Source organism: Paramormyrops kingsleyae, chromosome 8 (genome assembly GCF_048594095.1).
Source record: "Paramormyrops kingsleyae isolate MSU_618 chromosome 8, PKINGS_0.4, whole genome shotgun sequence".
Lineage (NCBI taxonomy): Eukaryota > Metazoa > Chordata > Actinopteri > Osteoglossiformes > Mormyridae > Paramormyrops > Paramormyrops kingsleyae.
The window spans coordinates 6,562,501-6,582,779 of NC_132804.1; the positions used below are offsets into that span (position 1 = coordinate 6,562,501).

A 20,279-nucleotide genomic window follows, 5' to 3' on the forward strand; every position below is an offset into this window, starting at 1 on the left:
AACAGGAACGTATCATCCATACCCACATCTACGCCCCTGCATTTATGGAATACATCCACAGTCCACCTGAACATATTATAGAAAACATGAATTAATATACAGTAATTACACAGTTGTTTGGCATTTACATGCATGCATAAAAAGCAACTTGGTGTGGATTTCTCTAGCTGTAAGCCTTGTACAGACCCATTTGCTCTGGTGAAGGATTAAGCTGTTAGATTCAATGATATTACATCCAGTAAAAATGAAAGCTTGTGCAGTATGTCTTTTAACTTTATGTATTGCAGTTTATTTGGAATGACAGGAGAAGTTGAAGAAATGACAAGAAGGAGGCATCAGAGGAAGTGAGTGTGAGCAAGTGCCATCTGGTAACGGCACACAGGTGCGTGTCGGCATCGCGCTGCATGTCAGATAAAACAGAGACGGCAGTCTGAGCTTCTCTGGTCCTCCATGTTTAGAGGAAATGAGCTTGTAAGTGGCAACTGCAGGACATACACGCCTGACAGTATGTTTCACACAGGATCGATGTAAATGACCTGTGTGACCTAGATCTATCTATCTCTCTACTGCTTACACATTAAAGACTAAGATTTTAATTCATATAACATAGAAGCATCACTTCATTATTAGCTGAGTGCACCCGCTGTTTCCCGCGGTAGGCTTCAGGCTCACGGCGATGCTGAACTGGGTAAGCAGCTATAGAAGACAGATGAATGGACAGTTGTTGAATGCATGATACTTTTGCCTAAGTGCATCCTGTGTTCATTCTGTGCAATGAATGAAAAGAAGGTGAAAGATTACCATTATTATCAAACACCTCATTCTGCCATTTTGACATTTTCAGCAGTGATCTATGTAACTGGCCTCCAAAGCATAATGGATGGATGGTCTGTCACTTCTACAACATTTTTGTATTCTGGAACTATGCAGCATTATTTTCACATCACCACACATCCATCCATCCATCCATCCATCCTTCCATCCATCCATCCATCCATCCATCCATCTATCTATCTGTTTGTTTACTTAATGACGTATTCATTTTTTCTACAGTCTAGAGAGATGCAGCTTAGATGAATAGGTATCTCTAAATTGCCCCACTCTGTGCCATACTATGAACTAGAATTATGTTTCAGGAGTGCTCTGTCAGGAAATACGTCCCAGGAGTGCTCTGTCTGGAGTTACGTTCCAGGAGTGCTCTGTCTGCAGCTACGTTCCAGGAGTGCTCTGCCTTGTGCCCTGTGCTTCTTGAGATGGTTTCTATGCACAGTATGACCCCATCCTGACTAAGTAGCTATGGATGTTTGGACGGATGCAGGCTCTTGTTTTTATTTTATCCTTATTTATAATTTTTGAAAATCCATACATTTGTTAGCATAGCTTATTCTTACGATATATAATCCTCATTTTCCATTTTACTACCTTTAGTATCTTATCAATTTACCATAATACAACCATAAAGGATAAGGCCCAGATGCATTGAGAGATGTACTGACTACAATGCATATGCTAATTATTTTGTGGGTTATCATCTAAGTTTTGTCAGGTATCGCCCAGGCGGCTACTGCAGCAGATGTGACATGAAGCGATGCACTCGTCCCTCAGCTCAATTAAGCATGTTATTCATTTCAGAATAAGCAGCACTGCAAGGGAAAGCTTTAATGAGTCAGGCTTATTGTTCTTAGCATGGCAAGACATGACAGAAGGGAGCCTGCAAACCATGATATTAGACAGGTGTTCTCAGCGAATTGTCTTAGGAGAAAAAACCTTTGCAAATGAAAGGAAAACAAATGCAAAATAGCCCATGTCGACCAGCAGGTCTCAAAAGATGTTGCTTACAGTGTAACTTATCAAAGTGATAAGTAGATGTAAGAGAATGAGCGAGAGTCGTTGCTAGTATTGCTGTGATAGGTTTCATTTGCTCTGTAACACCCTGGATTGTGTGGTGTATGATGGTATATAATCTATATTGTGACTTACAGTTTTATAATTTATATATTCTTACTTTTCCTGAAGCGGCTTCCTTTGTGTAAACCTGGGTCATGACGTCCAGGCTAGGAATGCTAACAATCAGAAAGGCTTATGAGACGATTGATGAGGGTCCAGGCCAGGATGACACCTGGACGGTAAGGAAAATGGGGGAAGGACTCCTGTGAGGAGGAAGAGTTGAGATTTAGGATTGTATTGAATGAATAAAGCTCTTAAACCTCAAATATTGTGCCTCATCCCTGCTGCCTCTGAAGAACCAGGACTTACCAGCAAAGTCTCAAAAAAGCATTAAAGTTTAAAATAGATGCCGATTAGGTCTGTTTTTCAGTACCTTAAAAGGTCCCTGGAGAAATTGGGGTTATGGGACATTAGTGAAATTACTGTGCCAGGCAGAGGATTTGAACCAGCAACCTTCTGATTAAAGCCTTCAGAGTCACACATTGCAACCTCAAGACTTAAGAATTAAGCTTCATGAAAGACACAACAAAAGACTTCCTGAGTCTGACAATAACCTTAAACTGTAGGTACACAACATTAAAAAGCCAGGAATGTGCCTGGTGGCTGAGAAGGATTTGTGGAGCTTCACCTATCCAGGTTTAGGTGTTGGTGTCCCATATTCTGGTGTTTGCACCTTTTCCTCATCTTTTTATTGCTTTTCCTCCATAGCTCAATATTGTAAGATACGTTGATGTATCTAACTTGCACAAGGTACGTTTGTGTGCTTCCTGAGACAGGCTTACTGTGACTCCGTACTAGATTAAGAGCTGAGTTTGCAATAATATAACTGGTGGTGATAATTAAACTGTGAAATAATAATGTTGGTTTTGAGGATGAAAATATTAAATATAAGTCTTGAACCTCTAAGCCACAGTAATTACTTCATGCTTACACATTTGCTGCAGCTATGGCTGGTATTTTGGAATGAAGACACCTTCGATTCCCACTTCAAAAAATGACAATCCAGATTCTTCAGTGTCAGGTCTCCAGATGGTGGAGTGATCAGGGGATCGGGGGGGGGGGGGGGGGGGGCTGTGGGTGCCCTCTGTGGTATTTGGCCTCACATGGTCGGTCAGAGCGAAGCTGTGAACAGCATGTGGCAGGGAAACAAATCTATTTACAGCCTTCGTCGGTCGGTTTCATTTTCTGTCGAGGTCCTGCAACAGGAGAAGGGAATAGTGCCATGTCCTCTTCTTTTCGACAGATATTTCTCTCCCTGATGCCTTTCTAAACTGCAGTTTTATTAATCGCGCCCCCCCAATGCCCCCTACATGCCTTCAGTGACATTTAATCTCTTCGAGTTTAACATGCTTCCTGCCAATGCTGCAGCCTTAAACTGTGGTGCACAGCTTGACCTCTTTCATTTGATTCACGTGACCTTTGTCCAATTAATACCACTTGGTCCTATGCTAATTCAGGAATAATTTGATTACAAGCAGTGAAGCATTGTAGAGACTGATGGATTAGCTGCTCGTCCTTTAAACTTTGGGCTGGATCAGCAGGGGAACAGCCTGCTTGTCAGAATGCCCAGTAACACCCCCGCCCCCCCCCATCCATCCTCTGCCCTGTCACGCCATCCACTGTCATTAACCCTGGGGGCTTCTCCACTACCCTGACACGAGAGCCATGTGTTTGGCGTCCCTCGTTAGCACTTCATTGTGGCCTCAAAATCTCACCCAGCTCCCCCCCCCCCCCTGGCAAAAAAAAAAAAACATATCAGAGCAAGTTTCTCAGTTTGTCATAAAGCAGGCATTGCATTGCATGACGGAAAATATCTGTATGTGTTCCTGCAGATATGGCATCTTTGCACGGGATCACGAGCGCGTGCATCTCTGCCAGTAGGCATTCCGAGAATCCCAGAATCCTTTGCTGTTGCAGGAACGCCTATTGTCTGCACGCCCAGTGGGTGTTAACCTTAGGCAAACTCTCTATAAGCCACCAAGCAGACACCATGACAGCATGTTAAATGTGGCTAGAAAGCATTGTATGTTATTGTCGTATCAAGTTCTTAAGTGCACTTGATAAGGGCAGTGGTAGCTTAATGGGTGGGGTCGTGCACTTGTAAGTGAAAGATTGCAGGATTGAATCCCTGACCAGTAAGGCACCACTGAGCTACCCTGAGTAAGGTACCACCCCCAAGCACTGCTCCCCCGGCACTGAATTAGCTGCCCCCTGCTATGTCACAATGTCACATATGGGTTAAATGCAGAGAACACATTTCGTTGTGGTGTGTCAACAATGACAATTAATCACTAAAAAAAATTAAGTGCTGTTTACCTACAAGAGCAAGTAGGTGATGGAAATGAGGGCAGTCGGATCTCCTAGCATGTACCCTATGGATGTGAGCAACTTCGGTGTGCTGCCACACTTGACTTTAAAGGAAAAAGCAGCTGAATATGTAGGCTTTGAAAATACCCTGAGGTCATTTTTGTATAATTTTCTATAATTTTACAAATGATCAACTAGTATCAATTATGTTTTATCATCACCTTCAATGCATATTTTACAATGAAAGGCAAACAGCTGAGTTTGTATGAATTCTATACTTAATGACATGTATTGCTTAGAAGGTTTAATGAAAACCATACTGGCCTTAATTATACCCTTGGGAATCTGCTAATAAGTAATAGTGGGAAATCGGAGATGGCATTTCAGTGTCAGACAGACAGCATGATGTTAATCTGACTGCAATCAATCAGTCGGCAGCAGGGTTCCTCTGCTGAGCAGCCAGGGCCTGAAGGAGATCCTGGCACGTAGAGCTCTCTCCGAGTAGAGAGACGGGCCAGCAAGGAATCATGGCTTTTAATGGCTGTGTCAATGATAATGGTGCATATCGCCATCATCGCCTATATGGCTGGTATTTTTATAATATAATATAATATAATATAATATATAAAGCAACTTTTTACTTGAGGAGGAGCAAATACTGAGTTGTAACCATTACTACTGAATGTACTTCAGTAGTAATGGTTACAACTCAGTATTTGCTCCTCCTCAAGTAAAAAGTTGCTTTATATATTAAATTTATATTTATATATTTAAATTTATATTTTTTCATGATTTGTACAATCATGAAAAAATATAGTCACTACTTGAAATAAATGATGCTTCACATATCTTTAATGATGAACAAATATGAGATCAGCATGTAACTAAGACTTAGTTTGTGGTTAATTAATACATAAGTAATATCTAATACTACATTATATGTGCGCCCTCAAATAAAGTGGTATATAATACAGACGTAACTTTCAACTTACGAACTTTCAGACATGCGAACGAAGAGGACTGTAAGTTCATTGGGCTCCCGTTTCCTTTCCGCAACAGCAAGTTTTTTTTTCTGCGCGCCAATTCCGCCTAGCACGACTTATGGCTGCAGCAGCGTAGTACACGTACTCCCAGCATCCTAGTTTGTTGTACTTGCATATACCCTTGCAAATGTTGAATAATGACTTACGAACATTTTAACGTATCTCGTTCGCAAGTAGAGGAGCGTTTGTATAATATAATATTGGTAGGATAATATTATTTGTGTTATTTTAGCTGTAGAGAATATGATTCTTCACCCAAAGAGAAAAAGAAGATGATTGTAATTGTTACTGTTAGGTGAATTGGGTAATGCTGCGACCTCACACCTCTGAAGCTGGGGTTCATTTCCCACCCCTGCTCTCTGTGTGTCTTGCTTGAATGCTCTCCCTTTGTTTGACTGGGCCTTTTCCTGCAGTCCATAGACGGGCAATTAGGTTAATTGGCATTCCTAAATCAGCCGCTTTCTGTTTACGCGCTGTGATGGACTGGCATGCCGTCTAGGGCTTCCCCGGCTTGGTACTTTATGGAAGAGTCTCCCGGCTCACTGCAAACCTAAGCACTTATGGAAGACAGATAGATGTTTTTCTTTGAGATCCACAGGCACATAAATACTACAGGCAATTCAGACATGCCAGTTAGCCTAGTTCCATGTAACTGGACTGGAGGAGGAATCTGGAGTACCTGCATCAACACAGTGAGAACATATAAAGTGACACAGAGGGTAGGCAGCCCCGGCCCTGTGCTTGTTGGATGGACCACAGGATTAGTTAAGGGGCCAGGGCGGGTAGTTGGGCGCGCTGCCTCGAGTCTGTGCAGCTGATTTGCGTTTCAGCTGGTTGCTGCTGCTTTGTCTCAGATCGCATGGGAATAAGTAGTGATGGATGGCCGGAACGATGCCTCAGGAACCATTTGCGATATTTTTTAACCCCATTTGATGGCGCTCTTTGCTTGCTTTGGGATATGCTTAGAACCCATATTTGAAGAGACAGCACCATCTAGAGGAGCAAAAAAATACTGCAAATGGTTCATGTTGTGTCATTCTTGGTATTGCAAGAAGTGCGCATTTATTCAAGCTTTTGATAACGACTCCGAATCAGGAAAATCACTTTGAGGTCAAGCAAACAGCTTTGCCGCTAAGCTCTTTTTCAAAATAGTTGCCATTAAAACTCACTATATACCATTTTACTGAAATTTGAACAGTTACGTGCTTGCAAACTGTGAGATCTGTTCTGTCTGATTATAACACGCCTGGCCAAGATGGTGGTCAGAACCACATAATGTGGATTAGGGAGACAGGGCAGGGGTTTTATTTAGGATGGGTCTGAAACAGCTGTGACTCTAAAAGCAGGACAAACCAAGATGGCTGTTTCAGCATGAAAACATAACGTGCACGATGCGCCGAGAACAGGATTACTGGGGAGGACTCAGACGTGCCCAAATGTCCTCTGCAGCCGTGTCCTTTTGTTCGAGAACAAATTTTGTGCAGAAAGCTAAACTGATCCCAGTCCATCATGAGGATGCCGACTCCTCTGGGTGCACCTGAAGCATGTCAAGCACACGGAGCTGGTGTTGCTCCTCACCATTGTTCCTCTCCGAGTTATATTTGCCCGAGTCACACTCCTCCTGCTGAAAGTGTGTTTTTGCAGCAGCTGTCACACACGGCTTCAGGTGGGGGCCGAGGCGGTGGGGTGGGGGTACATTTCTGACAGCTGCGGGCTGCCAAGGGCTGTGATATCTGTCCTCCAGTTATTTCCTTAACAGCTGATCTCTTCCTGGCAAATGTTGGGCTTGTAAAATATCCATGAAGCTTTTTATATTTAGAGTGAGACCTCTATCAGGTACATGAAGCCCCCCAAACCCCCCCCCCCCCCCCCCACTGGGGATTATGATTGGATCAGCAATGTTATGGTCCTTCTAATAAGGATTTGTCTCATGTTTTTATTATTATTATTTTAGTTTTTTCTGCCTTTGCCAACAGGTGGTGCTGTGCTCCTTTTTGGTTTAGGGTTAGGGGCCACTTTGCAACACCTGTAAAGCCCCACATCTCATTTCTATTCAGGAAAATGTTAAAATAAACACGTTCTGTTATCATTAGCTATGAAACTCCTTCAGCAAAACACATATATAAGGAGGATAGGGAAGCAGAGTGTAATTCTGCGAGGTCACAGATTGGGCCCCTTTGAATCTTGGCTTGCTGCTTGCTACTATTCAAGTTAAAATAATTGAACTTCGCTGCTCTCACACATGAAGCTTCTTTCTTATGTTTGTCATCAGACAGGAAGTGAAGGACATCTGGTGTTGTTTTGTACTTGTGCTCTAGAAACCGCTGTATGTATCTGTTTTTGACTGCTGATCCATTTAGGGGTGCAGGTATCCAGGGCATATTTCAGAACACAATGGGGGTCAGGACAAGACGGCCAGCACGGCAGCCCATCACAGACTGACATCATCATCAGCTCACATCATCGTCAGCTCACAGGCTGCAGGTAATATGAAGCGATATGGTCAGTAGGACAGTATGCATGTCTGTGTTGTGTTTCGTGGACTGGAGAACAAAAGAAGCTGAAGCAACAGAGTTGAAGTGAAAAGATTTTTTGATAATACACAAGTAACTTAATAACTCAGTTACTATACTCATGAACAAATAAAGTAACTGCAAGAAATGAACCGTTATGTTTCATTAATGATGAATGAACATGGGATCAGTACGTACCTATCATTTAGTTTCTGGTTAATTGATACATTAAGTAAGAGTGTACTACCACGTTATCTACGCACATACAACAGGGGTAGGGGGTGATGTTCAGATTCCAAGCAGGCCCCCCAAGATTACATTTAAGGTGTAGTTTCTGCCGAAAGTCAAATTGCTGTTGAGTTTTGCTTTATTGTATGTACAGTACGAAACCTGTTTTAGTTTGCATGCTCAAGTCCTGTGCTGTTGCAATATCTATAATTTGGTGCATTGCAGATAAATAAATTTTTCCGTTTATTCTGTGCAATTCACGAGACTTGTCTGACGGTCTTGAAGAGTCTGTGTCAAACTGCAAACCAGCGCCATCACCCAGCATGGTGTGAGCATAAATACACAGGTAGTTGATATCCAAGGTTGTCTCAGAGCTTGACAGAGCTTGGCCGTCAACTCGAAACAAGTCTGTAGAGTATTCTACACTGGAAAGTGCTGAGTCCAGAATCTCAGGGACCTGCACCATTATTTATTTATCCATCTGGTAACAGTGTACTTACAATGTACTTATACTATTGCTTATGTATTAATTAACCAAAAACTAAGCCTGTCACACGTTAATTCATCATTAATGAATTGTGACATCTTCTCGTATCTCTCACAATTACTATTAATTTTGTAAGCCTTTGTAAACTACTGAAGGAACTAATGATGACAAATGACAAATAATGAATAATGTGTAATGAATCATCTTTTATCTCAGGTAGCTACTATATTTGTTCATGATTTGCTCGTTTGTTTGTTTGTGTATCTCACAGCAAGTACTGCAAGGGCCTCCAGATGCTTATTATTGTATCGAAAGAGCACGTTATTGACGGCCCCTGCGCACATTGCAGGGACATCCTCAGTCAGGTGGCCACAGTACGCGTCATCACGGCCCTCAGGCCTCTTCGGCAGTATCTTCAGCACCTTGGCTTTATGCCGTAGATGACCCAGGTTGGTGTTGAATTGGGCCAGTGAACCAGTTTCCGCTTAGTCTGCATTTTTCTTTGTTTTTGGCCAGAGGACATTTGCCTGCATTTCTGTTTCTTAAAAATAGTATTATGGGTTTTAGGAAATAAAGCTGAAATATCTCTTCAGCTCTGTTCCTCAAGTAGTAGAAAAGAATTTATAATGAAATTGCAGTGACACTAAGGGCAGTTTGGGGGTGCAGCAGTTTATCTTTTTGACCTTGGCTCTAGCACGAGTCCGTCAGTCAGAGAGCTAGATAGGCTGCAGTGCTGCTTCTAAGTCTAGCCCAGCTTCTGCCCTATGCTTCCCACGATAGACTAAGGATTATTCCACCTGCAAATAAATAATATAAAAATGTTCTCATGTAAATAACAAATCATAACACATAATCCAGTATAGGATTGGAAAGCTACTGTAGGGTACAGTGCTAGAAATATTTGACAATGCAGGAATGAAATGAAAACCTATAAACACTTTACAAGAGAAATGGGATGTTAGTGAGGTGTGTGAATACTATGATGGTCCAAATGACACCTCATGAACCATTTGCTGTATTTTTTGACCCCACTAGATGGTGCTGTCTGTTCAAAAAAAGGTACAAAGCATGCTCCAAAGCAAACCAAGAGCACCATCTAGTGGGGTCAAATATGAGGCGTCATTTTGTACATCACTAATGAATACTATATAATCACTTATAAAAGTATATAACTTAATACTTCATGATGTATTTTAGGCAAGGCATGAGCATATGACACAGATAAAGAGTTAATTACAGTAGTGTAATTATGCATAGCAGAATTAGACAAATATTTTTGTTATATACCAACTAACAGAAGTTAGCTACAATGGCCAACTGAAAAATTTTGCTAGTTATATGGCCACATGTTTGAAGAAAAGCTGAGGGTATTACTGTACAACTGGGCAACTTAATCACTTGTAAATAAAAATAAATGGAAATCCGTCTTGTTAAAACAAAGAAAATTTCAGAAGTGTAGGCTTAAGTCGGAGGTGAAGTTAATGTTAACATGGTGCCTGAGCTTAAATCTCATGACGATACTGTTGTCTGGGTGGACTGATAGGGGTCTGGATTTATATCCTGGTGACACAATTAGCTCACTGCACAACAGACTCAATTCTTGACCCAGGGAGCCAATAAAAGCCTGTTTGTTTATTTATTAACTTTTTTCCCCACATGGATCCGTATAGTCAAGGACACCCACACCTGCTCACGTCAGTTTTCGGTGCAACGCAGATAAAACCCAAGCTGAAGTGTGACCGGACATAAAACTACAACTGAAATGTAAGGAGGTGTTTGAGAATAATTCCTTTGAATATCGGAGATCCGAAACTGACTAAATCTGAAAGAACTATGTACACAGAGAGGGGGCTTTAGCAGACAGCAGTGCGGATTCACCCCCCTCTCAGTGGGGGTTTAAGTCCCACCAGCAACACTGTGTGTGGAATTTGGATGTGTTCCCTGTGCTCACTTCACTCTAGTTCATAGCACTAAATGACTCCCACAGCACAGACAGATGTTGTGTCCAGGGTGCTTCCTGGGATCGGCTCTCACATCTGTCCTTCTGTGGGAAAGCAGTATAGAAGGAGAAAATAAGATACACATCAACGGGATTCATTTATATTGCCAGTATTTGTTAAAGACTAATACAGATGTGACGATACTTATGGTGCAAAACATGAAAGATGAAACAAACACGCCGTGCAAAACTGCAAAGTTAAAGCTACTTTTCTTGCTTCATTTTATGAATATTTTATGAGACTTTCTGCAGCTGCAACAGAATTCTTTATGTTCTATCAAAATGTATATTTCCTTTCCCTGGAAACACACTCCTAAATTAGACATTTAGGTGTTTTTTTTTTTGAAAGGACAAACTTTTCACTGAATGGAGGTGCCGCAAACAGAAGCACAGGAATCCCGGAACTGTGACATTATGTTGCATGTTTTATGGAAGTAATAAGCAAGGACTGTGCGGCTATTGCCAGCTAAGCTACAAATAATTAACAGAAGCTTAAATCAGCATAGGTGGAACTGAATAACTGTTTAACTCGTGGGTGTCTATGCCTCAAGGAAACAAGAAGCTTGGCTCAGGTTGGCCAGGAAGTTACTTATGTATCCTTCACAGACTCCAACTTGCAGGGAAGAGCTTGATCTAAACAGACACAATACCCTGCTGCTCTCCGCGGGAGCAGCTCTGCTGCAGTCGCCCACAGGAAGGCTGCACGCACCATGAAGGGGACGGGGGAAAGCCAGCCTTCGGGAGCCTCATCCTCGGAAGAGTCGAAACCGTCAGAGAGCCAATAGGGTGAAACCTGTTAGGGATCGAGGCTGGTGTGGTGCTGAGGTGTCGCCTGTGGCATGGCAGCACTGGGGTCCCAGTTTGAGGTGGCCCATCCGGGTAGGCGCATGGAAGGTCTTGTCTCTCCAGCAAGATGACCATCTTCCTCTGCTGCCGGGGGAGCTTCGTAAACTCCCCGTTTCGGTGGCAGCTCTATCTGAGGTACGCAGACCGGCCAGATCTCTGTAGGTGGGTATACTTACTTTTGGTCTGGTTGATCTGATGGCTGCCATACTCAGAGAGTAGCTGTTGCTGTACTGCATCGGCTCCTTCCGATGGTGTCTGATGTCACTCCTTTCAACAAGCGTATTATGAGGCTCAGGCTAAGGCACTCCTTGGGTGTCTTGCCTGTTGTCTCAGTGTATGCTCTGACCAAGTGATGTCTTGTCGAGGGAAACATTTTACTCGCAATTTCGCTTGGTGGTTGATGGGTGCCCACGAGGTTACACTCCTCTGGTCTTGGGTGACTTCAGTGCTACCACTGGCACTGACAGGGCTGGCTATGAGGATTGTGCCAATCACCATGGATCTGAAGACCGGGGTGAGAGTGGCTCCATGTTCCCTGACTCTGAGAAAGGTCAGGGGCTGTGGGTCTCTGGATCCTGGTTCCAACGCCCTGAGCCACATCGTTGGACTTGGTACTCCAATACTGCTGGTGTGGCGGAGATTGATCACATCCTCATGGGCAGAAGCTGGAAGCTCCTGTAGAACTGCAGGGTGAACAGAAGTTCCCAGTTTGTGAATTCTGACCACAGATTTGTTGTTGCTACTCTGAAGATTCAGCTTAGATCCAGTAGGCTACCACCTACTAGGAGAATGTGGCTGTACTTAGCCAGACTACAAGATCAAAGCATTTCTGATGTTTGCATGCATTTTGCGTGAGAAACTCGCAGACTTGGGTGCTACTGCCGACTCTAATGTGATGCGGGAGACCTTCTGTGATAAGACCCTGAAGGTTGTGTTGGTATTGCCAGTGTTCCCAGAAGGAGGTGTTTCATCTTGCAGGGCACTCTGGATATTATCGAGAGGGGTCGCAGCACACGACTTGGTGGCAACTCCAGTCTGTACTGGGAATTGAGGAAGATGGCTGTGAGGGCTCTGAGGGCAGATAAGGAGGCATTTGTTAGAATCCGTGAGCAGGTGACACACCATCTGTGGTCTAGTGACCCACATCCTGCTTTCAGAGGAATTGAAGCATTACGTACATCTGAATCTGCTCCTTGGAGACTTGCAGTCAGGGCGGGTGAAGGAACAGTCCTTACGGATGACATTGCAGTTGTGACCTGTGGGGCTGGCTACTTTGAGCAGTTGTTTAATTAAAGCTGATCCTCCGGCAAGGACGTTGGAAATCTCTGGGTCCACAGATCAGCTGTGAACCACCCAATCTCACTGAGATTGCACGGGTAGTGAATCAGCTGGGGGAAGGGATGGCCACAGGGATCTGTGTGTCCTCCAAGCATTACAGACAATCTTTGCTTCCATTTGGGAGTCTGGCGTCATCCCAACGGACTGGAAAATGGGATCGTAGTCCTTATCTGGAAAGGGAAGGGTGATTGCCTGGATTGCAGCAACTACAGGGGGATAACACTGCTCTCAATCCTGGGTAAGGTCCTTTCTAGGGTCATCCTTAACAGGATCCATGATCACTTGCTCACCTGTCAGTGACTGGAGCAGTGTGGTTTTACACCTAAGAAGTCTACCTGGCACTGAGTATTCTCATCAAGCGCAAGTGCGAATATTTGCAGACGTTCTTTGCAGCCTTTGTCGATTTTGTAAATCGTTTGACTCAGTTGGTCGAGTTGCCCTGTGGGACATCCTGAGACTTTTTTTCAGGGGATCGCCCTGAAGTTGCTGGACATCATGGCCGGCCTGTACACTGGCACTGTGAGTGCTGTGCAGAGTGGAGGGGGAACCTCTGCGTTCTTCCTAGTTGATTCTGGGGTTCACCAGGGATGTGTTCTTGCTCCTACTCTGTTCAATGCTTGTATGGACTGGGTGTTGGGCAGGGTCGTGGGGTCCAGCAGTTTTGGGGCTTCTGTTCGTGAAGAAAGATTTACTGATCTTGACTTTGCCGATGATGCTCTGATCAGGGCTATCGAGAGACTGATCTAGGCATCTGAGTGTTTGGGATTGTGAGTGTCCTGGAAAAAGACAAGGAAAGGGGTGTGTGGCGCTCCCGAAATCTTTGCAAGAGGACAAAGGTCCAAGTCTATAGAGCCCTGGTTTTTTCTTTCTTGCTGTATGGCTGTGAGACATGGGCACTATCCTGTGAGCTGAGATGAAGACTGGACTACTTTGGCACTGTGTCTCTTCTGAGAATCCTTGGGTACCGCTGGTTTGACTTTGTGTCAAATTAGCGGTTGCTGGAGGAGTCCCGAATGAGGCACATTACCTGCATTGTGAGGGAGTGTCAGTTACGACACTATGGCCATGTGGCACGTTTCCCTGAGGGTGATCTGGCTCACATGATCCTCATTGCTGAGGACCCGAGCGGCTGGACCAGGCCGAGGGGACGTCCACATAACACCTGGCTGCAGCAGATGAATGGTCATTTCAGGAGGGTGGGACTGGACCGTGTGTCTGCCTGGGGGGTCGCTGGCCGGGATCCCGAGGAGTTTCGCCATGTGGTGGGTGCGGCGACGCGCTGCACCAGCTCATGCTCACCAACCTGACCTGACCTGAGACCCAATCCTTCTAATTTGTCATACTAAAGGATGTAAAATGTATTAGAGTAATGGAATCCAATTAAGAACTTGCTGTCCTATTCATTGACCTCTGTGCTGGAGATAAAACACGAAATCATGTAAGAACTTCAGAAATACGCGACAGATACAGTAACTGTGTATATGCTAAGCAGTAATTAATACTGTTTCTGATGCCTGGAGTCTGTCTGCAGAATGAGTCAAAAAACAAACCCGCCCCTGGAACCAAAGCCTTTAATTATGGACAATATAATCCTACAGATGTTCTCTATGCAGGACTCCCACACTCTAAATGAACATTTGAACAAAAAGGCGTTTTTCATCAAAATTGCAACACTTTGCTTTTCTTTGTCTCCACCAATGTTTTGTAGTTTATATTTTCTGTTCCCTGTCAGCTACAGATATCTGCAGACCCTTTCGCTGGCTACACTTTCATCCGGAGCATGGTTTGATCCTGATACGTTCTGTGACTATGTCATTTTCTCAGAGACAAATAAAAATAATGAATCCGGGACCCTTTGCCTCAGACTGGTGGAGGACTTGGCGCAGGGAGGGTGAGACATGGCTGTGTTTGCGTTGCTTGAGCTGGGGCTGTGTGAGATTACGCACGTCTCACGGTCGCAGTTGTGCCCATGACATAAGGAGGTTTGCTAAAGCTTCTGCATATTGAGAATCTGTCTTTCCCAACGTGTGAATGCTGGACTCTGCATTTATAACACGATTATATAACTGAATCACATTATTGCTGTTATTTTTTTGTTCTTTTATGATAGACTGCATAAAAAAAAAAGTTTTAGTTCCCCATTCATGTAATAAAACAATGTTTTAAGACAGTTTTCATTACTTCCACCATCAGGTGGTATCGCAGCTGATTCAGTTTAAGTAGTCAGAGATCGTGAAACACTTTAGCATCGTTAGCATTGTTGGCTTTGATGCCACTCTCAAAATGTAACAGGATTAGCTATCATTAGCATCATCATTTTAATCTGTAGCACTTTTGGCTAATGTATATAAACTGTACTGAACTATACTAACTGAAAATATTTTTTTTTTTATTGGTGTATGTCAAAAAAAAAGAAATAGACATGTGTCAGTTGGACATTACATTGGTGACAGAAAACTTCTCCAAAATGTCCCAGGTAAAAAAAAAAAAGTTTTTTCTGTTGCTAAATATCAAATTAACCAGATCCTTTCATAGAAAAAAAAATCTGGCCCCTTAATTTGATTATGCACCATTAAGGAGATTCCCGTGTATTAAGTTTCCTGATAGTGTACACTGGTTGTACATTATGATTATAGAGTGTTTTTAGTGGATTATTCAGTGTGTAATATTTTCCATGAAGTGGTACGGTGGCACAGTACGCATCACTGTGGCTGATCTCACCCCCCCGTGATCCTCTCGCAGTCCTCTGGGTTTCCTCTGGGTCCCAAATTTTTTTTTATTAGATTAACTTGTGGGTCTATATGGAAGTTTCTCGACCGGTCCTCGGTGACCTCCAGACAGTCCATGTTTTGTTCCCTCCCTGCTCCCAGTAGGGAGTTGGGATGTGGACAGTCTGACAAGGAGATGGGAGGGACTTCAACAGGGGACTGTCTGCAGGTCCCTGAGCATAGGGTTGAGAAACACTGTGATGGGCTGGCATTCCACCCAGGGTGTCCCCTGCCCTGTGCCCTGCGATGGACTGGCATCCTGTCCAGGGTGTCCCTGTGCTGTGCCCTGCGATGGACTGGCATCCTGTCCAGGGTGTCCCTGTGCTGTGCCCTGCGATGGACTGGCATCCTGTCCAGGGTGTCCCTGCCCTGTGCCCTGTAATGGACTGGCATCCCATCCAGGGTGTCTTTGCCCTGTGCCCTGTGATGGCCTGGCATCCCGTCCAGGGTGTCCCTGTGCTGTGCCCTGCGATGGCCTGGCATCCCGTCCAGGGTGTCCCTGCCCTGTGCCCTGTGATGGACTGGCATCCCACCCAGGGTGTCTTTGCCCTGTGCCCTGCGATGGCCTGGCATCCCATCCAGGGGGTCCCTGCCCTGTGCCCTGCTATGGGCTGGCATCCCATCCAGGGTGTCTTTGCCCTGTGCCCTGCGATGGACTGGCATCCCATTCAGGGTGTCTTTGCCCTGTGCCCTGCGATGGCCTGGCATCCCATCCAGGGTGTCCCTGCCCTGTGCCCTGTGATGGCCTGGCATCCCATCCAGGGTGTCCCTGCCCTGTGCCCTGCTATGGGCTGGCATCCCATCCAAGGTGTCCCTGCCCTGTGCCCTCTGATGGACTGGCATCCTGTCCAGGGTGTCCCTTTAGTTTTCTGGGGTAGGATACCGACTCACTGTCATCCTGTACTGGAGAAGCAGTTAATAAAGATGGATGGATATTTTCCATACAAAATTCAAGAAACACTCCAAAATTGCTGACTATATAATTTTAAATACTATTAATATAATTATGGAGCCATTTTAAAGACAGCCATATATAAGTTACAGTATACAGAGAAAAAAAGAAAACTCATTAGCTTATAAGGTGTAAGAAGAAATATATAGATATGTTGTTATCATTCTGTTTGTTTAAGTGATTAGTGGTCATTGTTGACACACCACAACAGACAACAATGAAATGTGTCCTCTGCATTTAACCCATATGTGACATAGCAGGGGGCAGCTAATTCAGCACCCGGGGAGCAATGCTCGGAGGTAATACCTTGCTCAGGGTACCCCAGTGGTGCTTTGCTGATCGGGGATTCAAACCAGCAATCTTTCAGTTACAAGTGCCCTTCCCTAACCATTAAGCCACCACTGCCCAGCACTGCTTGATGTCTTTCTGGCAATGTCCTCCTTGATTTATACCTTGCATTAAATTCACAGTTGTCACTTGTTAGTACATATGTGTTTTTGGCAGAAACATAGTCCCGATAGACTGATATCTGGCAATGGTTTCGCCGGTATCATTTCATAACATGTGGTCAGGTGAACTGATTTCTTTAAATCCATCATATTGTGTGAGTGTATGTGTGAGTGTGCAGCCTGTGATAGCCTGGCATCTTACCCAGTGTCTCCTGTCTCATTTCCTGTGGTTTTCATATCAGCTCTGTGGCCCCTGTACTGGATTAACAGTTATGGGTAGATACCTACATACAATTAAAAAAAGTTTTTTAACAATTGTCTCACTCCAAAAATTTGCTTGAAGTTATCATTATCAATCATTGATTGGTCATCATATGCAACATATTTTATTTTGCTTTTAAGTTATATATTTGACATTGGTTTCATTCAATTCTGATCTGTACAGACCAGAACTGATCTCATTTTGGAGTCGCTTGAGGGGATGCAAATAACGTAGTATTGTGCTATTACCTATGTATTAATTAACCAAAAAACAAGTGTTAGTTACAAATTTCTCATGTTTGTTCATTATCTTTTATCTGTAGCAAGTACTATATTTACTTATCTGTTAATTCTGTAAATCATAGTGAATTATTTAAGGAATCACTAAGGAACTACTGAAGGAACAAGTTACGAATAACAAGAGAAATACTGATGTCATGTTTGTTCATTAATGAATCATGACACATCTTTCATCCTAAGTAGCAACTATATTTGTTCATGATTTGTACTTCAGTAGTAACTGAGTCACAAATAGGTATTTCTGTGCCCTCGCGTTACCGTTGCACCTTTTTCCGATTTATGCCTTTAATGTACGTAATGCTGCAAGGTGAACCGAAATATGTGTAAAATCAGAATTAAACTGTATGATCCATGCTCTCCTTATTAAGGCATTTAATAAATTAATGATCAGGCACTTTGTCATTTTTAGTTTCCAATTTCTTGACAGCAGCATAGAAATGTAAATTAATCTGGTATTTCTTTGTTTTAACCTTCCCAGGAATTGCACTGGATTCTTATTACATTGGAACGGTTAAGTGGAGAGCATCAGTCAATTAGCACAACATTTCAAAAGGAATAATTAAAAAACATACTGTACATCTTTGAGACAGTAGGATGATTTAACCTGCCTGTGTATTTATTTGTCCGTCCACCATGTAAATGGGGTGTAGCTGAATATGCGCATATGCCTGCAGACACAAATGGTGAGCATAAAGTGTAATTATTTTTTTTCATGATTTTTAAAGAAGAGATCAGCTAAAAGCTCACAAGCCAGACTCGCATTTCCATGGCAACCGCATGTAACGGAGCCCCAAGTGACAGCTTAATGCATCTCAATTTGTCTTTACACAACGTTTATTTATTTTTTTTGTCTCTCTAAATTCCTGTATTAACGTTTTTCTTTCATTATTTAAGGATTAACATATTTTAAATATGTATGGAGCATTACTCAGACCCCTTAAGTTAGGTACGGGTTATAAAACTAAAATCATGTCAGTCAAAGAAATCGACAGAATATTCACAGTTGTAAATGCTTCGACTAACAAGTAGTATTAACTTCTTTCAGTTTAATGAACTCCCAGATTAACTAAGAAGCAGCAGGGAGCTTTACACATATAACCTTCATATAAAGTTGGTGTCGGGCATCATCTGCCCTCAGGATGTTTGTGAGGTTCATAATGCTACAGGTACATTTGACATTGATAGACTCTTCCGACTATCTATCCTGCTCAGGTTCGCGGTGGGAGGACCTGGGGTCTCTGCCAGCCAACACCAGGCGTGAGGTAAATCCTCAACAGGATGCCAGTCCAGCGCAGGGGAGACCTTGGACAGTATGCACAAACATTACAAGGATTTGTTGACTTGTCATCTACCCATTTTTCATGGGGGGGGGGGGGGGGGGGGGTGGGCATGCACACAGACACACACACACACACCTACAGGCATGTTTTTAGACTGCGGGGGGGGGAAACCAGACTACCCAGGAGAAACCCCACAAAGAACATACAGATTCCACACACATGGAATCATGGCGAAGACCCGAACACTGGGCCCTTAGGTGTGAGACAATGGTGCTAACCAGTGTGTCCCAGTTTTTTGTGATGCCAACTAGCCTAACTGTATTGGTTTGGATTGTGGGAGGAACCTCCATGCACTCAGAACAGTGGCAGGACCCAAAGCCCTGAAGCAGGAAGTGTTTGGTGACAGCACTGCCGGATGGCACCCCTGTACGGCATCACGCGCCATTATTCTGGATTTGATGTGCATTTCCTTACCCCTCAAAACTTTCAGAATAAAAGCTTATCTCGATCTATTTTGATATGTCTTCAGGACTCGAAGTCATTAATTGATGTTGTGAACATATCCATAAACTCCCTGTTATTAAAAAGAATGTTAGAAATTTAAAAAATCTGTCGTAAGGAATGAATTTGAAAGAAAAGGTCAAGTGATTATGTGTAGCCATCACATTAGAATTTTTTTTTTTAGAATTTAGTGATCAGTGGTCATTGTTGACACACCACAGCACACAGTGCGCAACAATGAAATGTGTCCTCCGCATTTAACCCATATATGACGTCGTGACATAGCAGGGGGCAGCTAATTCAGCGCCCGGGGAGCAGTGCTTGGGGGCGGTACCTCGCTCAGGGTACATCAGTGGTGCCTTGCTGGTCGGGGATTTGAACCTGCAATCTTTCAGTTACAAATGTGCTTCCCTTAGTGGTACACAGTGTGTCATGTGACAGAGAATACCTGCCTACTGACTCCGAATAGCTGGCACTGTACGTAGGATCAGTGGGAAGATAATGTCAGGCCAGTCTGATGGTCTGCAGGTCACGGTAGTGACATTCCCATGCGTTTCTTAATCAGATGCCTTTTCAGATCAAAAAAATCGTGTAAAATCGAGTAAATGGCCCTGCTTTTTTCTGTTACATGTCTCGCAGAAATCCTTTATGGGGTCTTTCCCTTCCTGAGCATCCCGCTGTCCCATAAAAATGTCACCTACCCCCAGAATTGCCCTGTGAGAGACACTGTCGGTCGTTATATTTATTAACTCACACTTTTTATTTTAACATCCTAGCCTCTACGCACAGGGCTCTGGTTCACACCCTTGGCTCTGTATGCCGACTTCTCTGTACGGTTACATCTCGCTCATGACACTTAAGCTCGTCACTCTGTGTCAGTCTTTAGCAGGCAGGTGTGTGGCTTATTGATTTAGCAAACAGAGCAAATAGATGCCCTGGTCATTTATGTCACCCCCCACCCCCTGTCTGTTTTGCTGAGTGTTGGTTGAAATTACTAAAATCTCGTATTTTTTTGGACAAATTGCACCAAAGCAAAGAATAGAATATATATCTCCCATAA

General features: G+C 43.6%; 1 long non-coding RNA gene across 1 annotated transcript in view; it reads left to right on the forward strand.

Moving 5' to 3' along the window:
* LOC140592241 (uncharacterized) overlaps positions 1–7,710 on the forward strand; it is a 23,655-nt gene extending 15,945 nt beyond the window's left edge. The window contains exons 3-4 of the long non-coding RNA XR_011992540.1: positions 288–382; positions 7,658–7,710. This is a non-coding gene — a long non-coding RNA (uncharacterized lncRNA). The remainder of the gene's footprint in view (positions 1–287; positions 383–7,657) is intronic.
* Positions 7,711–20,279: the final 12,569 nt, after the last annotated feature.